The following is a 19,131-nucleotide window of genomic DNA, read 5'->3' as shown; positions in this document are numbered from 1 at the left end:
TGATTGCATCATTACAATCCCAATGAGAGGTGACCTGTGCTCTTGGCTAGTTAGGCACTCAAGAGTCGCAGTGTAGCAAGCTACAAGGTCAGCCTTGGTGAGAAGATGGTATTGCTGAACCCAGATAAAGTCTTCATTTCAGACAAAAGGGCCACTCTGCATATGGGTCCATTGAGAAAGCGCTAGGGTAGCTGGAACCATGGCTGATAAACATTAAGAAACTGTCATTTTGTCTAACTGATTATTGAAGCCTCCTGTTCAGATGATGCCTTTTAGTGGGTATTTGCATGGAACACAAATATCTTTACAATCTGTCCATTCTGAGAGGTCCGTCCACATACCTCTTTCCCCAGTCCTTCCTGCATCAATCTTCCAATCTCATCCTCTCTGAGTCCCTACCATCTAACCCAAATGTTAGCAAGTGCCCATGAACCACTGCGGATCCATACTTCTGATCATGTTTTAGTCCAAATAAGGTGGACAACCAAATGTGTTGCTCCAAACTATGCTTGTTAGAAGAATTTTTCTTTACTAATGATGGCCGTCAGGGCCACCTCTCATTGGGATTGTAATGATGCAATCATCCACTTCTCTTTGGACCAGCGTATCATGCAGAACCATTTGCAAACCAGTCCTGAGGTTTTCCCCCTCAACCAACCAGTTATAAGAAACTCTTCATAAGGTCAATGTGGACTGAGGGAAAAGAAGAGTCACTGCTAAAGGACTCTTTATGCAATAAACTCCACAGTTGCAAAATTTCATCCTCAATCATATATTAACTAATTCTATGGATTTTTAGTACAAAATATGAATACTGCAACTATACTTAGAATCCCTAGTAAAGTCACATATTTTAAACATGTTTATATTAATGTTTGACCCAGAAAAAACTGCTATAACATATTTGAAAAAATTTTAAGTACCCAAAGTCTTTCTGCCAAGAGCACAAACACGGCTGAATATCATATTTCTCAGTAGTGAAAATAATATTTCCCTGAAATATAATCTTGGAAACAGATATTTTAGGAGAAACTTCAATCTTTTGTCATATCTATCTTCATAGGAAAATGATTGAACTAGTGTCAGTTTTTGCAGTAATATATAAATATAACTCCAGCAATTCCTACAAGAATTTTTTGCAGCAAACACATTGTCATTTAAATAATACACTTCATTAATATATTCTAGAAGCAAACACATCTTATTTACTTATAACATATTTTACATATTATGTATTACTTGACATTTATCAGATTAAATATATTTTTAAATTTTAACATGAATAAATTTTGGCAACTAGCAAAACAAAATTGCTTGCTTAACCAGTGGTTAAGAGATTATTGATTGATTGCCTGTATTCAAATTCTGGCTCTGAAACTTACTAGCTGTGCTACCTTGGGCAAATTACTTAACCTGTGCCTCAGCTTTCACATCTACGAAATGAGACTAATAATAGTGTGTACTTGTGGGATTATTATGAGGGTTAAGAAGTTAATATATGTAAAGTCCTCAGAAATAATGCTCAGCACTTATAAGTAATATTGAAGACCTAGCTGTTGTTCTGAGGTAGCTCAAAAGAGTGGCTAGAGCCAGACACAGTTTCTAATTTCAGCTCTATTGCTTACTACCTGCATAACACTGGACAAGTTATTTAACCTTTTTTGTACCTTGGTTTCCTCATTTGTAAAATGGGAATGATAGTAATACTTGCCTCATAGATTTATTATAGGTTGATATACATAAAATATTATGGCTGGTATACAGTAAGCTCTATACAACATTTGCTTTTATCAGCAGCCCTAGCTTTCCCTGAATGCCAGTGAGCTTGAAAGCCCTAAAGCTTAGTAGATTTTTAGGCAGCCTATCCTCCCCTGACCCACTGAATACTCAATGAGGCCAACCACCAGAATTCCCTATGGCCTTCCAGGCAACTAGAAGTTTACATATAATTATTTCTATTCTTGGTTAAAACAAGGAGAGAGGTATAGAATCAGCTGAAACTTGTAATATATTTGAGTTGGCTCTGGTCCTACTCTGGAACTGTTTTTTGTCTGTGTATTTTTTTGTATCAAAATATTTACTGAAATATTTATCCCTTATCTTCTCTGGTCCTCAATATTTTCACTTGTAAAATGAAAGAATTGTACTCAAAATCTCGCACATCCCTTCCAGTATACAATTCTAAAACTCTAGCATTCTACCACATTTGGTGTGCTGTGGTCTGAAAGAGAGATGGAATCTTATTTGCTATTTGAATTAAGACCATACCTCAAATACCACTCACTGCTGATGGCAGCTGCCTAAACTGTAGGTTTCTATAAATCCTATTATTTCTTGTTATTATGGAGAAAAAGGACCAATACAAATTGAATGTTTATAATGGTATGTATTTTTATGACTAAATTGCTATAAAACTCCTACTTTGAAATAACAGAGCTTTATAGGTTTGAAAGTTTCTAAAATCCTCACAAACCCAAGCATAAATTTTAAGTTTAAATGAGGAAATATATGTATATGTAAAAGTTCTTTACACAGTTAATACATTTTACGAATGCAAAATATAATCATTTTTAAGATTTATCTGATCTTATTTAACAGAAGAGCTTTATAATAATGGAAACCTCTGATTATTTAGCAAGCATATAGAAGTCATTGATTCTAAACTGACATCAAAGCATTTCTACGTGATAAGATGTCCAAGTTAGATTTCATATATATGAAGTCATGCCAGTTGCTAGGAGGATAAGCAGCTTTACTCTGATGGTTTTGAGTTTCCACATTTGCTTTCAGCTCCTCTGCCAGAGGCACATATCTCTCCCACTCTGTGCTCCCCAAACCCAGATAATTGTCTCTGATGTTTTTAATAGCAAGGCTTTTTTTTTTTTTTCCCACCGCCTTTTTCCTTTTATCATATAGTGGAATGACTAATCTGTTGGCAAAATTTGTTCATCTATTTTTATGGCTCTTAGTATATCATGTAGTGGTTAATTCTACAGTATTCTTTAAAATTTGGCTTGGGTTTATCTTTGTTGTAATATAGTGATCCATTTACCAACGCATATTTGAAAGACAATTTCTGGTCTTTCTGCAAAACCTCATTATCATACCTAGCATAATATTTACAACATTAACTCTCTTCACACCCTCTGCAGCATCATTTTGATACGTTATTTAATATACATTTCTTAATCATATATTCATTGTTTCACTAATCACCTCAATAGATCTCCGGGATTATTATTAACTAGACTTTTTATCTCATATGTGTGATTATTATTTTTATTTATATTTCAATTTAATACAGTAAAATTCATTCTTCTATGAGTTTTGACTAATGCATAGAGTCACGTTACCATCTCAGTAGTCAAAACGTAGAACAGTTCCATCACCCGAAAAAGTTCCCTCCTGCTGTCACTTTGCAGTTAACGCTCCCCCCAACCTCTAACTCCTGGCAACTACTGATCTGTTCTCAACCCAGAGTTATCTTTTCCATAATGTCATATACATAGAATCATACAGATGGATGTATGAGGCCTTTAGAGTCTGGCTTCTTTCACTTAGAATAATGCATTTGAGATTCGTCGATGCTGTTGCTTTTATCAGTAATTTGTTCCTTTTGATTGCTGAGCAGAATTTCATTATATATATACATATTTCATTATGTATCTATAATTTCAATATATATGCATATTTCATTTATATATGTGTTACATAGGTATATATATCTGTAATATTTCAAAGTCCATCCTTATATCACACACACACACACACACACACACACACACGCGCACGCACACACATATATCCCCCAGTTTATTTATCCATTCCCCAGTATAAGGACGTAAGAGTTGTTTCCAAGTTTTGGTGATTATGAATAAAGCTGTATAAATATTTGTAGGTAGGGTTCTGTGTGAATATGAGTTTTCTTGTCTCCTGGGTAAATACTTAGGACCAGAATTGTTGGGTCACAATGTATTTTATGTTTAACTTTGTAAGAAATTGCCAAACTTCTTCACAAAGTCTCCATATCATGTTGCATTCCTACCAGCTGTATATGAAAGTTTTAGGTGCTCCAAATGCTCATCAGCACTTGGTATTGTCAGATATATTTTTTTTTATTATAGCCGTTCTTATGAGTATGCATCAGCTGTGGTTTCAATTTGCATTTCCTTTATGATAAACAATGTGAGCATTTTTTCATGAGCTTATTAGCCATTCATACGTCTTCTTTTGTGAAGTGTCAGTTCAAAACTTTTACTCATTTAAAAATTTTGGTTGTTTTCCTCTTATTAAAGTTATTTGTAAAATTATAGTAAATATACATCATATTTAATTTCTTAACCATTTGTAAATATGTAATTCAGTGGTATTAAATACTTTCACAGTATTGTGTAGTCATTATTACTATCTATACCCAAAACTTCCCCAACAAAAACTCTGTACCCGTTAAATACTAATATTCTCCTCCCTCTTCCTCCTCCCATTCCCTGGTAACCCAAATTCTACTTCTCATCTCAATTAATTTTTCTACTCTGGGTACCTCATATAAATGGAATTATACAATATTTGTCCTTTTGTGTTTGACTTATTTTTCTTAACTGTAATGTTTCAAAGTCTATCCATGTTGTATCATATATCAAAATTGCATTCATTTTTGTGGCTGAATAATATGTCCTTGTATCTAATTATTGAGTTTAAAGAGGTCTTTTTGTGTTCTGTTTACAAATCCTTTAGCAGATATATAATTTGCAAATATTTCACCCAGTGTGTTGCTTGTCTTTTTCTTTTCTTTGTGGTTTTTGAGAGAGGAAAATATTTTAATTTTCATGAAGTCTAGTGTATCAATTTTTCCTTTTAAGGACTATGATTTTGGTTTCACATCTAAGAACTCTTTACCTAACCCAATATCACAAAGATTTCTTCTATTTCTGTAATGTTTTAAAGTTTACACTAGGTATATGACCCATTTAGAGCAAATTTTTGTATAAGGTAACAGATATGAATTGAGTTTATATTTTACATGTGGATCTAACTGTTCTAGAACAATTTGTTGAAAAGACTAATCTTTCTCCATTGAATTGCCTTTGCACCATTGTCAAAAATTAATTGACCATATTTTTGAGGGATTAATTCTGAACTCTATTATTTTTCATTTATCTGAAGGTCTATCTTTTGGCTAAAACCACACTGTCTTAATTATTAAAGATTTACAGTAAGTCTTGAAATCAGAAAGCATGAGTCCTCCAACTTCTTTTTCAAAATTGTTTTGGTTATCCTAGTCCATTGGCTTTCCATATAAATTCTAGAGTCAGGTTGTTGATATCAATAAGAAATTCTGTTGAGATTTTTATTGGGATTGGGGTGAATCTATAGATCAATTTGATGAGAATTGACATCTTAACATTTGTGATTATTTTTGGATGCAACAATCTGATTCTAAATTTCTGTAACAAATCCTTCAGTTTTACTAAATAAAACATGATATTGTCTTATCTTGGCTAACCTAATACAGATATTTAAAATTAAGTTCTTTCTGTAGCAATTGAGTCATTTCCAGGTGATTTTATGTTGTAAGAGGTTACTCTCTGCCATTAAGTTTTAGTGACACAAAGCTATGGTCATTTTTTGTTTATTATTTGGTTATGTTATTATTATTAAAATGGTGATGGTTTTTCTTTGATTTTGTAACTATTTAGATTTTTACACGAGCTAATGTCTTTTATTTATTGGTTGATTGTGGTAAACTATACATAACATAAAATGAATCATTGTAACCATTTTAAATGTATAATTCAGTGGCATTAAGTACATTCACATTGTTGGGCAACAATCATGACTGTCCGCCCACATCCAGAACTTTTTCATCTTCCCAAACTGAAACTCTATACCTATTAAATAATAACTTCCCCTGCCCCACAGCCTCTGGCAACCACCATTCTACCTTCTGTCTCTATGAATGTGACTACTCCAGGTGCCTTGTATAAAGCAGAATCACATAGTATTTGCCCTTTTGTGACTCGCTTATTTCACTTAGCATAATGTCTTCAAGTTTCATCCATGTCATAGCATATATCAGAATGTCCTTCCTTTTTAAGGCTGAATAATATTTAATTGTGTGTGTCACATTTTAAAAATCTATTCATTCATCAGTGGACACTTGGATTGCTTCCTTCTTTTGGCCATTGTGAGTAGAACTCCTACAGACATGGATGTGCTAATATCCATTCAAGGTCCTGCTGTCAATTATTTTGGGTGTCTCCCCAGAAGTGGAATTGCTGGATCATGGTGATTCTATGCTTAATTTTTCTGAGGAACTGCCATATTATTAAGCTAACGTCGTCAAAGAATGATTTATTTACTTAACATTGCTTTTTATGCATAATTGCCAGATTTATGAATAATATTTAGAAAAGAAAATAGACTTTAAATATTAATGGACAATAGTGTGGCTAGTGGGGAGAGTCAGGAAGAATCTACTGAGAGGAAATATACTTCAGTGAAGAATCTCAGACATCTTGTATTTATAATACTATGAGATCTGCAGTATGTTCACAGTATTGTTACTTGCTTTCTAAAAATCTAATGTCAGAGGTATATTTAGAATGTGGATTTAAATTATTTTACTTTATTTCTTTGCAAAAAGAAAATCTGACATTACGAATTTCTTAGTTCTGGAAACAGCTTTTCTATCAGGTTTTTAAAAAATTAATAATTTCTTTAATAAGCTATTTTACGGCTTCATACAGAATTTACCAGAATGCAGTGTTTAAAACTCTATGAGAAACAAATAAAAGATAGAAAAACTACAAAAAAACCAAATGTTTACTTATTAAGCCATGTTTATTACTATTTATTACTATTATTTATTTATCCAACATTGCGCTAGATCCTAGGAATTTTAAAAACAAGTCCTTATTCATTTAGAACCTACTGACGACATTTTAAAAAAAGACAACACACAGGTAAATGAATTAAAAAGATTGTCATGTCTTAAATGCAATAGTACTTCTTAACACACATGGAAGTAGTGCCAAGTACCCACTAACGTTTGTTTGTGGAGAGATGGCTTTAGGGATGTGGGTTTACTTACATACTGGATAGTTTAAAGTTTTCTTAAATGGAAACGGCAGCCTTCAAGTCATATTGGGCCCCAAACTACACAGACAGGTGCGATTCCTAGATTTGACATATTTCCCTGCCTCCTTCCCTCTTAGTCACTCAGCGGGAGAACACTTTAGGATCCTTGTCACTCTCCTCTAGTCAGATCTCTTTTCAGGAGCTCACAACACATCCCCTACGCTGTTCTATTTAGAATACAAGCAAAGCCAAAAGCTCTCGACAGAGGCATAGACTTTAGCCTCAAGAGGATTGCATTCTGAGTAAAGTTCATGAGCATTGGAGTGCAAAAATTATAATTTCTCATTTGACGTTATTACAGCTTTTCCCCCTTATTTCCTACTTCTTGGTTATATTAAAGAGATAAGAGGTTCTTAGATGAATGTCTTTAGACAAGTGAAGTATAGTTACATATAGCAAATAAAAAAATAAAAATTATGTCAGCTTTGCATATATTTTCCATATGGGGGAAGTAGCCTACTTGCAAATCTGCTTAAATCTGAACCAATTATATGTGGCTCTCTTGTTCAGTCCATATTCTTGCACTTTACATTTAGTCTTTTCTTATCCTACTTTACTGTCATCTCAATCCCAATCATAGATAGTAGGTATAGGGCAATATATAGAACCATAAGAGAGAAGTCTAGAAATATGTTAATGTTTTTAATTTCTTACACCATAAATTTTAGTGGAGAGATCATGTGAAATCAGCCTATCCACTGGCATATGGATACTCCTGTCCCCATATAAGGTAACTTAAATAGGACTGTTATTTAAATAAATACAGCATTAATCCTTTTCAAAAAGGGACCTGTCCATAAGCTATTTGACCCTTTCTCTAAACAAAAGCAAAAACTAAAGCCACTGGACAACCCTATCTGCAAGTGAGCTGATTATCACTGCCAAAATCGGGCAAATATTTAGCCATTAGGAAACATCTTAAAAGACAACACTCTTAAGAGGTGTCCATTAGACCACATATATGTGAAGATAAAGACACACGAGAAAAGCAAATAAGCAAATGTGAGTAATCCATTAGAAATTCTCAATTAGACTAAGCTGTGAGAGTCTGGAGTGGACTGTAACAGAAGAAGCTTCCATTTGAGCTGAGGTTTATTTATCCTACTTATCTGAAGTCAGAGCCAATAATGCCAATAATCCCAAGAATGGTGATAAATGTTTTTCCTCATTTAGAAAAAGCCAATTGGCAGAACCTTTCATATGAGTCAATTCCTGATCCTAGTAACATGATACAAATAGGGCTCTTCTGATTTAATACTGGTGAGTCATATGCCTTGAGTTGTTTCTTATTAGAAGAGATAGAATTACACCCATTCTCCTGCTTTCTGACTCAGTTCCTTTTACAAACACCTGAATGCACTTAAGAGACAGAAGGGAGACATTAATATTTAGGAAACAAAACCAAGCTATCTGACCCATGGGAATCTGACTTTAGCATTTGTCAAATGCCAGATTGAGAGCCCTGTGCCTTCAAAGCCAATTCAGAAACATCAATAAGGCTTTACATTCCAAAATAGAGGCTGCCACAGCAGTCTTTGATGGATTCCGTAAAGACATTTTTGTGTGTGTATGGCTCTCCCTTGATTTGATTCTTTTAGCTCAAGCAGGTCTAAAATCTTAAGTATATTTTAGTTCTCTGCCTTTTTCTATTTATGTCTTCTAGTTTTTATTGTGCCATTCCGGCAACATGGTTTCTGTCCTTACCCAATCTCTGATTCAACTTTTGCTTTGTCTTACTAGGTCTCATTGACCTGTTTGTACCTTCCTCTGTATCTGGTTTCAACTGCTCGCTGCTTTTGTTTTAGCTCTTTCCTAACGATCTGTAGAGACTTTGATTTATTATGCAATACCAGATATGGAGAGTCACGTTAGAACAGTGTAAACTGGCTTATCAGACCCAATGACCTCCCATCTTCTAAAATAATTTTATTTGTAGACTTTTTAGTTGAAGCTGGCTGGCATCCTTGAATTATGACCTAGAAGTAAGAATCTTGTGATGAAGATGGATAGAAAGTAACATTTCTTCTCTCAGTTCCCATCTTTTATATCTATAACCTGAATGCTGAATATCTTGGAAAAAAGGGCTTCGTTTATTACATAAATAATAATTTTAGGAATAATTTGGAGTTATTAATCTATAAAAGTGAACACAGAATGACAGCCCCATTAATTAATAAATAAAAATTTATGAAAGGTAAATCTCAATATTTTGTCCTCAAGAAATTAATGACATAATATGTAACTGTAAGTGGTAACTATAATTTTCATATTGAGTCTCAGCTAAGAGCTAAGATTGTTCAACCCAGCACTAAGCAGTTTTGCTCCCCTACAAGTTGCTATTTCGTACATTTTAACTCCTTTATTTTATTTCCAACATTTAGAATATAGTGCTTTTCAATTTTTATTGGTTTATTTCATTGCAGAGGCCATGTGTTTGTTGTGAGGATTAATTCATTTGGAACAGACCCTAGCACATAGTACAGGTGTTTGCTAGTATAACATAATAAAGGATGAGTATGAAGATGGCGCTAGATGGTGTTTAGCCAGGAATGTCTGAATTTGGTCTTGAGCCTGTTGCTCCTTCTCTTTGTATTGGTGTTGAGGGAGCTGTATGCACAACAGTTGCAAAACGAGGCAAAATATTACTTCATTGTTAACTAGATCTTTGGCTCCAATGTAAAACTCCAGACTGCCGAACCAGAAAAAGGATAAAATTCTACTTCTTTAGGTTGGAGGCCTTAGAAATCAATGGCCAAAGCAAACCAGATGGCAAGTATTTTCTCTCCTTCCTACCTCATCCCCTACTCACACCCAAGTCTTGAAATTTGCCGTTCCAGTAGTATGAAATGACACCTACCAGAAGTAGGTGTCTCTAACGAGAGACAAATAGCAAGAGAAAAATTGTTTCCTGAGTGTTGAGCTATCCATCCCAGGTCTTCTCATGCCAGGGCAAGACACTGAACTTGATTGTGTCACTTAGGAAAAGAGAGACAAAGGTAGAGCAGAGAAAGAGGAGGTGGTTTAGGCTTCTACCAAGTACTAAGTGTGACTTCCAAAAATTCATGGGTGCAGAATTGAAAAGAAGAGAAAGGGCTGGTTCAGTGTTGAAGGTATAGCACTAGCTCTTAGTTCTTATCGCTATCCCAGTCTTGGTAACACATTTGATAAATGGCCACACACTAAGCCACTAGCCATGGCCACTACAATATTCCTTAAACCAAACCAAATCAAACCATAGAAACTCCCCCTTGTGGACTGAGTTAGAGCTCAAAGGACTAGAACGAAGAGTACTACCTTTGTCTATAGGCAACATCTGTCTTCCAGGATTGTGAAGATGATTGGCAATGATGTATGTAATGTAGATGGCACATAGTAGGTTCTCAAATTATAGCTATTTTTCTTCATTTTGCTACTATTAATATTAAAGAAAAATTTTTATGCTAGGTACTGAAACACACAGAACTGAATGAAAAAGCAAAAATTATATAGTGGTTGATATAATCATTGCATCTCCCCGAACTATAGCAAAAAGTGATTGACAACTTAGGACTTAAAATCATAAGTGCTTTTATTTTCAGTCTTCTCCATAATTGGCGGCTACAGGCGGTCAAATACAGCACTTAGGTATAGATTTAAGAAACTTAAAATGAGTACAGAATCTGACAGCTATGTTCCATCTAAATTTAAGTCACACTTAGAGTTTGGCTGGGATGTTAGCCAAAAAGAGATTTGCTATAGTTTCATGAGATAAAATTATGGTGTGAATCATCATTTCTCTAGTCTATTCAAGTAAAGATTTTTTTTCAAAAGATTTTTAAAAAACAAATGCAGTTTATAATTTGATGTAAATCTGCAACTTGATTCTTTAATTTCAAATAGTGTGGTGGAGAGGACATGCATTATTTAAAGCTACATGTTTGGGTTTATCAGATAAGAATTAAGTGAAGGAATGCAAAATATGCTTTCTGTTTTCTATTGAAAAGAAGACAGAGGTTCTATTTAAAAAGAGGCTTGACATTTTCCAAGCTAAACTATTATTTATAGTACATAGAACATAGAAATACAGATGTCTTTGTGAGCAAGGATTTTAAAAACCAATTATCGTGGTTTTTGACAGTATAAGACAAATGCAGAATGTTGGAAGTGCTCCTACTGAGATCATCATCTGATACTGCAGCTGTAAAACATTCAGGTCCAACTTTGGAATTCCTGACATTTGCTATGAAAATGAAAATGTGGGTTTTAAAAGACTAGTACAGTAAGATTTTATCAGGGTAAATAGGTATTATTTTTCCATTTACACTGGAATTTAAGCTTTCACAATAAGCCAAATTAACCTATAATCTTTAATGTTATCATAATCTCTAGGTATTAGTGTCAGGGATTCTACTGGTGTTAATTTAACGTGCTTAACAGCCATTAAAAAAGGTATTAGGAAAAGAGCATAGTAAAATAAAGCCCAATCTAAGTTATATAATTTAAGTAAGATGTGTTACTTATACTCTGCATAAACTGAAGCATCATCTAATATTACAGCCATAAAACATGTAGGTTATTTAAATTCTCTGACTTGGCTTCTTCATCTGTAATATGGGCATATCTCCTCGGATGCTTGAGAAGATTAAATTAGAAAATATACTTAAAGCGCTTAGAATAGTACTTGGTACATAGTAAGCATTTGACAGGATATATCAGTAGCAGTAGTTGTATATGGGAAATGATGGTTTAATATGTAGTTATATGAAAATAATAAAAAGATATACCATTTTAGAATTTACTCACCTAAAATTTAGAGAAAACATTTTATTTTTCCTAATCAATAAAAATAAAATTTCTGAAAAATACCTAATGCATAATTAACATTTAGTGAGCATTCAGTGATACATTACATAATTACTGCCCATTAAGCATAGGAAACAAAATAAACTTAAAATATTATGCATAATACATAAAGTAGTGCTGATTATTATCATGCATTTTATTGCATAAAAAAGTTTTCCCCGAATTCAGAGGTTTCCTAGAAAACATTCCATTGTAGGTTTTTGGTATGTTAAACTCATTATAACATAGCTTGTTAGTACCTAGATTTATATATTGTGTCAAATCATTTCCACTGAAAATTATATCTTGTCCTAAAACATCTTATTAATTCAGTACCTTATTTAAGCTATGAGTCAAATAGTATTTCCTTGAAAAACAAATATTATAGCCTTAGACTAAAAAAGGCATCAACTTTCCTCACCAATATCAAGATTTCTGTATATTTGTGTTTAGTAAGCCAAGTAATTTCCAACATATCATGGCAGTATAACTGGCATACTTGTTTTTCTATGTTTGTATAAGTTCTGTATCACTGGTCATTAGCTCTATAGGATAACTTCATAAAATTTGGTCTTAAAAAAATAAAACCACTCTTTTCAATCTTTTGCATATTTCATGTACATTGTTTTCTCTCATAAATTCCAATTATATTAATATACATTCAGCCCCATTTCCCATTTCCTCTTTATAAGGCTAAAATGGATGCTTTCATGTCCAGAAAAAGAAGAAAAAAAGAGTGTCGGGAAACGAGATTGAAAAACAGAGTTTCCAAAACTCTGGGGATTAATAACAACAAGGTGGTGGTAGAAGGAAGTCATGAAAGAGAGAGGTGAAAGAGAAGCACTGAGTCTAATCTAGCAGTGATTTTAATCTGTTTCCGTGTCTGAATTCAAACTCTGGAATTGTCTTTGGGCTACAGTTATCAGAAGAATTAAATGGGTCAGATAGCCAAGATAACTTATTTGCCTGGATAACAGCAGACAAGTTGATGCTTGCTGTCTGCTGGGAGCTCAGCTAGAACTTTAGAAGGAGTGCCTACTTATTCTCCATGTGGCTTGATTTTACAGCATGATGGCTGGGCTCCCATGGGAAGCTTCTTGAGTGCTAAATGTCCCTAGAGCAAGCATTTCAAAATACCTGGGTAAAAGCATCAAAACTTCTTATATTTTAGCCTTGAAAATCCCAGAATATCACTTCCAATGCATAATGACCAAACGAGTCATTAAAGTCAGCTCAGAGAGAGAGGAATTGGACTCCATCTCTCAATAGGACATGTAACAAAGAATTTGTAGTTATCCTTAGTCAACCGCAAATTAAAAAAATACAAATTCTAGATATGAAAATCATTCTGGAGAGCGGCTTAGACCTTGCTCTTGGGTTGTTAGCATGGCGGACCACGCAGGTGCTGTGGACCAGGGAGACGAATGCATGCCTGCTGGGTCCCTGGACAGGCTGTTGAGGTTACCACCTCCACCGCCACAGATTCATACCTGGAAGTGGCGGTTTCCTGTGCAAAAACTGAGAGACCCCATTGGTGTCTTACCTGGAGGCACGGTTGCTGAGTCGCTCTTCGGCTCAGACAGAGCCATGATTCCGGAAATGGAGTGGATGAAGGTGGACTTAGTAAACCCGAGGAACTTGGCTAAAATCACCATCTTCAGGCAGCTCTGTGTACAAAATCAAGTGAAAGTCGTGCACTTGAGAGTGGCATCAAGGCACCAGAAACATCGTGCCTGAGGTGAGAAGATGAAACAATTTGAAGAGTTTTTGAAGGCTGTGCATGAGGTGCCCAGACTCCCCAGCATCCGGTTGCATAAGCATTGTCAGGAGCACTATGAGAACAGCCCTGTTTCTGCTACTAAAGTTCAGGAGAAATGAGTATCCTTAAATTTTTGCATTTTTTTTCCCTTTGTCTTGATGGGTAGTGGTTTGATTATTTTGATGTGAATGTGAGTTTGTAGTTCTGGTCTAGTAAAGAAATGAATTTCCTTTTTGTCCAATGACATAAAGATCTTTGCTCACTTAAAATTAAGCAGATTTACAAAAGATTGTCCCTGTTCATTCATGTCTTGATGTACAGTGTGGGTAGAAGGCCTAAAAGGTAGTCGCTCCACTTTTGTTTGTTTCTTACTTTCTGTCATTTTGAATCTACTAACCCTTTTACGATTTTATGGTCAGAGTCAGGCCTTCAAACACAGGGGCCCAAGATGCAGGGTCAGTCTGCTTTTTTTTTTTTTTTTTTGCATCATTTGTTCTCAAACATTACATGTTGAACAATCACCTTGAGAACTTGTTAAAACACAATTTCCTAGGCTCCTTCTTAAGTGATTCTGGTTCAGTACATTGGGTCTATGAATTTGCATTTCTAACAAGCTCATAGGTAATGTTGATGATTCTTTGAAGCTCTCACTTTGACGCTGCTGGTTTGGCCCCTGAGTAGCACCAAGTGTGAGTTTTCTTCTTAGAGTGGAACCTTCCTCTGTTCACATGGATGGATGTTTCAATTTGAAAGGAGGCAATTGGCACTCATTCTGCTGGCTGCTGTGATTCACTAGAGAAGAGTTGGGGGTCCAGGAGAGCTTGTACCAGGGAAAGTGTCTGTCTTCTTTTCCCCTGAGGCCTGCACAAGTGTCCTGCAAGGGCTGCAGGCTGCGTTGTTTTTCCTTTACTGGTTACAATACTATGACCAATTTCTGCTAAACAGCCTCAACCCTTGCTGCTTCCACTTTCAGGAAGCAGGATTCTTCTGGGGAGAGGTTGCCAAGAATTCTGGCTTCAGATATAAAGTTGGAGTTGATTTAACTCATGCAGTTTCTTCACCTCTTAGCATTAATGGATTATAGCCATTTGTAAGGATTTTAAACACGCAAAAGGTCTTTTCGAATGTGCTTCTCTGATTACAAATGATACTGATTGTGTTCCTACTTTGCTTCACATTTTTGTAAAAATAATTTTACATTTTCCTTTTATTCATTCTTATCATTGCTTCTTTCAATTCTGAATATAAGGACTTTGATGTCTGTATAAGTTTTATAACAAATAATTATCCATTATAACTAATATTTTTTACTTCTTTGCTTCTCAAATTTTTTGCGTATGAAAAATTTTTATTGTATGTAGTTAAACCAGTTATTTTCTGTGTGACTTCCCCTCATCCTCACCCCTTACTTTTAAGCTGAGGAACTCCTACTTTTTCTCATTATGTAGAAATTCGATAAGTATTCCTACAGGTTTTTCCAAATACACTGAACATTTTAAACTGTTATTTGATAGAAGAGAGTTATGCTGGAAACTTATTCCAATTTCCCTCAAATTCAAAATTAAAGTATTAAATGATTCTGTTCTCCTTCCATCCTTTATACACATTGACATGTTGAAGTCCTAATCCCTTTTACCTCAGAATGTGACTGTATTTGGAGATAGGGGCTTTAAAGAGGCTATTAAGGTAAAATGAAGTCATGGGCAGGCCTTTTCTCAATGACTGGTGTCTTTATAAGAAGAGGAGGAAAGAATGGATACAGATAGGTGCAAGCACACAGGAAAGACCATATGAAGACAGAGCAAAAAGGCAGCCATCTGCAATCTAAGGTGAGAGGCCTCAGAAAAAACCAAGCCTGCTAATACCTTGATCTTGGACTTCTAGCCTCCCGAACTTTGAGAAAATAAATATCTTGTTTAACCCAAAAAAAAAAAAAAATCATTCTGAAACAATTAAGAACTCAATGCAAGGGTTTCACAGAATTTTTGAAAAGTTTAAGAAATAGTTATTGATCTGGAAGATAGAACTGGAAGAGAATATCCAGAATATAAAAACCCAAAGATAAAAGATACTTAAAAAAAAAAGACAACGGAAACCAGAAGATAATGGAATAATTTTTTCAAGGAGCTGAAAAAAAAACAATTACCAAACTAAAATTCTGTACTGTCCAAATAAGAAACATCCAAATCTGTAGAGAATTTTTATAAAGGTTTATTTAAGTTAAATTGAGGACATACTAGGGAGCAAAATCTCAAATGCTCCGGAAAAGAACAGTTTTACAGTTTCGTTTATGCATTTGAGATTAAGAAGGGAGCGTAAAGATTACTTGGGGGTTGGAGAAAGCAAGGCAGGGATTGGATTGTAGGGTAGTTAAGATTATGTGCTCTCTTGAAGGTGGTGATGGCTTATTTCAAAGGTATGTTAGCCTAGATGGGCAAAACAATGGATAGGGCTTGCTTAAACGATGGATAAATACTTTTACTTAAAAAGTTATATGCCTAAGGCATGACTACTCACCATGACCTGTCCATTTTGGAATTTATGATTTATTACAGCACCCCTTTTTCATCCATGATACCTAATGAAAATATTCTTCAGGAATGTTTCACACAAATAAAAATTAAAATAATTCATCACCAGCAGACCCATATTATAAGAAATACTAACGGGCAATACTCTAGGCAAAATAAGAAAATGGTCGTGGGTAGAAACTCTCAGATACAAGAAAATGAAAAAGAGAAAAACACTAAATATGTGAATAAATCTCTTGAGTAAACATGAATTGTATAAAATAATAATATTTGACAGAAGTTCAAAATATAGAGAAATTAAAACACAGTAACACTAGAATATGAATCAATAAAGGAGGTTAAATATAGTTAAGGTACTCTGGGGAGAAGTACTAATTATCACTAGAATTTGACAAGTCAAGAATGTGTTTTTGAGTCCAAATATTAAACCCTTATATTGTAAATTGATTTTCCACAAAAATGCTGAGGTAATTCAATTAAGGAAAGGATAATTTGTTTTTCAGCAAATAGTGCTGGAACAATTGGATATCCACTAGTAAAATGATGAGTTTAGACCCCTGCCTCATATAATACACAAAAATAAACTCAAAGTGGATCATAGACATAACTGTAAGAGCTAGAACTATGAAAATTCTATAAGAAAACGTAGGAGTAAATTTCATGGTCTTGGGTTAGGCAAAGATTTCTTGAATAAGATATCGAAAGCACAACTAATGAAAGAAAAAAATCGATAAATTGGACTTCATCAAAATTAAAAAATTTGCCCTTCAAAAGCCATAGTAAGAAAATAAAAAGACAAACCATGACTCGGAAAATATTTGTAAATCATATATTCGACAAGGGACTTATATCCACAATATATAAAGAGCTCTTACAACTTAATGATAAGACCAAAAAAAATGTGCAAAAGATTTAAGTAGACATTTCAGTAAAAAAGATATGAATGGTCAGTAAGTGCTTGAAAAGATGCTTGATATCCTTAGTTATTAAGAAAATGCAAATTAAAATTATGAGATAACACTCCACATCCACAAAAATGGCTACAATAGAAAAGATAGTAATAAGTGTTGATGAGGATGTAGAGAAACTGGAACCCTCATACATTGCTAGCAGGAATGAAAAATTGTGCGGCAACTTTGGAAAATAGTTTTTCAGTTTATTAAAGTGTTAAACACAGATTTACCACACAACCCAGCAATTCTCTTGAATATTTTATTCCCTCCCAAATGAAAATATATGTCCACACAAAGACTTGAACACAGATGGTCATAGAAGCCTTATTTGTAATAGCCAAATAAGTGGAAATAATTTAAATGACCATCAAATGATGGTGGCTAAACAAAAGGTAGTATGGACATAAAATGGACTACTATTTGGCAATATAAAGAATTGAAGTACTGATACATGTTATAATATGGATGAACCTCAAAAACATTATGCTAAGCGAAAGAAGCCAAACACAAAATACCACATTTTGTGTGATCCTATGTAGATGAATTTCTAGAAAGGCAAAATTATAGAGATAGAAAGCAGATTAGTGGTTGCCTGGGACTAGGGATAGAAATAGAGTAAGTGTAAATTCGTCACAAGATTTTTTTTGGGGGGGGGGTGGCGGTGATAGAAATGTCTTAAAATTAAAATGTGGTGAGAGTTTCACAATTGTGTAAAATTAAAAAATTTTAATTGTACACTTAAAATAAGTAGATTTTATGGTATGTAAATGATACCTTAATAAAAAGCTATTAAGAATTTTTAAGTAAAATAATGTATTTCCTAATCAGAGAATAAACTCTAAAACAGCAGCAAAACCGTGTAAATTTTCCAAACTGATAGAGGGGTCAAAATAGAATAATAAAAATACTTAACCAAAAAAAAAAAAAAAGACAAGAAAGGGAGTAAAGAGGAACATAAGTGGAACAAATATCAAGCACATTGTGAGATGGTAGAGTTAAACTCAGAGATATGAGTAATAACATTAAGATATAAATGGACTCTGTGTGCTATTTATCCATTTGCCTCAGGTCCACATTTACCCTTTTTTTCTGTTCTGTGAAAATGGTTCTGGGCCTTTTAAATATTTTTTCTTTGCCAGATGGCGCCGAAGCTTTGTCAGTAGAGGGCGCTACAGAAACATTGCAGAATGAAAGAGTTTTTACTTCCAGTTCTACTGTGCTCACGTTGCAGGAGATCCTGCAGCATGCTCCGCTTTCCAGCATCTGGCTCCTGCAATGCTCATGGCTTCTGCAGCCTCAGGCACTTGCCCTTTTTCCAGCACCAGGTTCCTGCAGTGCGTGGCAGCCAGCAGCAACCAGCGGCCAGCAGCTTTCCATTTCTTGGGTGGCTTTGTAGCAGAGTGCCTAACCCGAGATGCCTCCCCAGAAACAGCATTGCCCAGCACCCTACAGTGAGGATTTCTGGTAAGTTCCGGAGGGCAGATCCAGTGAGCCATGGCTGTTACCTCAGCCCTGAGGTGGCAAGGGTGGGAAGTGCACTTTTCCTTGGACATTCTCAGCCCTCGAGGAGTGGCTGTTCCTTACGTCTGCTATATTCATTAGAATTCTCTTTGCTTTTTACTAGCTAATCAATCCCTCATTACCCTAACGCCCTGCTATACTTAATAATTCTTCATATTACATTTTCCCTTCAAGTACCATGGGATTTCTCTCTCCCAAGTAGAGCTAGATTGAAACTAAATGCTCAAATATATTTTGCTCAAATATATTTTTTCATACAAGAAGCATAACTAGAACAAAAGGCTACAGAAAGATCGAAAGTGAAAATATGAAAAATATATCGTACAGAATGACTAACCAAAGGAAAGCTTGATATAGTTATTCGGGCAAAAATAATGACCAGAGATAAAGAGGAGCACTTCCAAACAAA

At 34.6% G+C, this 19,131-nt stretch overlaps 1 pseudogene; it reads left to right on the top strand.

Moving 5' to 3' along the window:
- Positions 1-13,344: 13,344 nt before the first annotated feature.
- Positions 13,345-13,836, top strand: LOC105306498 (annotated as a pseudogene).
- The last annotated feature ends 5,295 nt before the right edge of the window (positions 13,837-19,131 follow it).

Source organism: Pteropus vampyrus, unplaced genomic scaffold, assembly GCF_000151845.1.
Source record: "Pteropus vampyrus isolate Shadow unplaced genomic scaffold, Pvam_2.0 Scaffold441, whole genome shotgun sequence".
Classification (NCBI taxonomy): domain Eukaryota; kingdom Metazoa; phylum Chordata; class Mammalia; order Chiroptera; family Pteropodidae; genus Pteropus; species Pteropus vampyrus.
The sequence above is the reverse complement of the archived record's forward strand: the minus strand, read 5'-3'. Positions and strand labels throughout refer to the sequence as shown.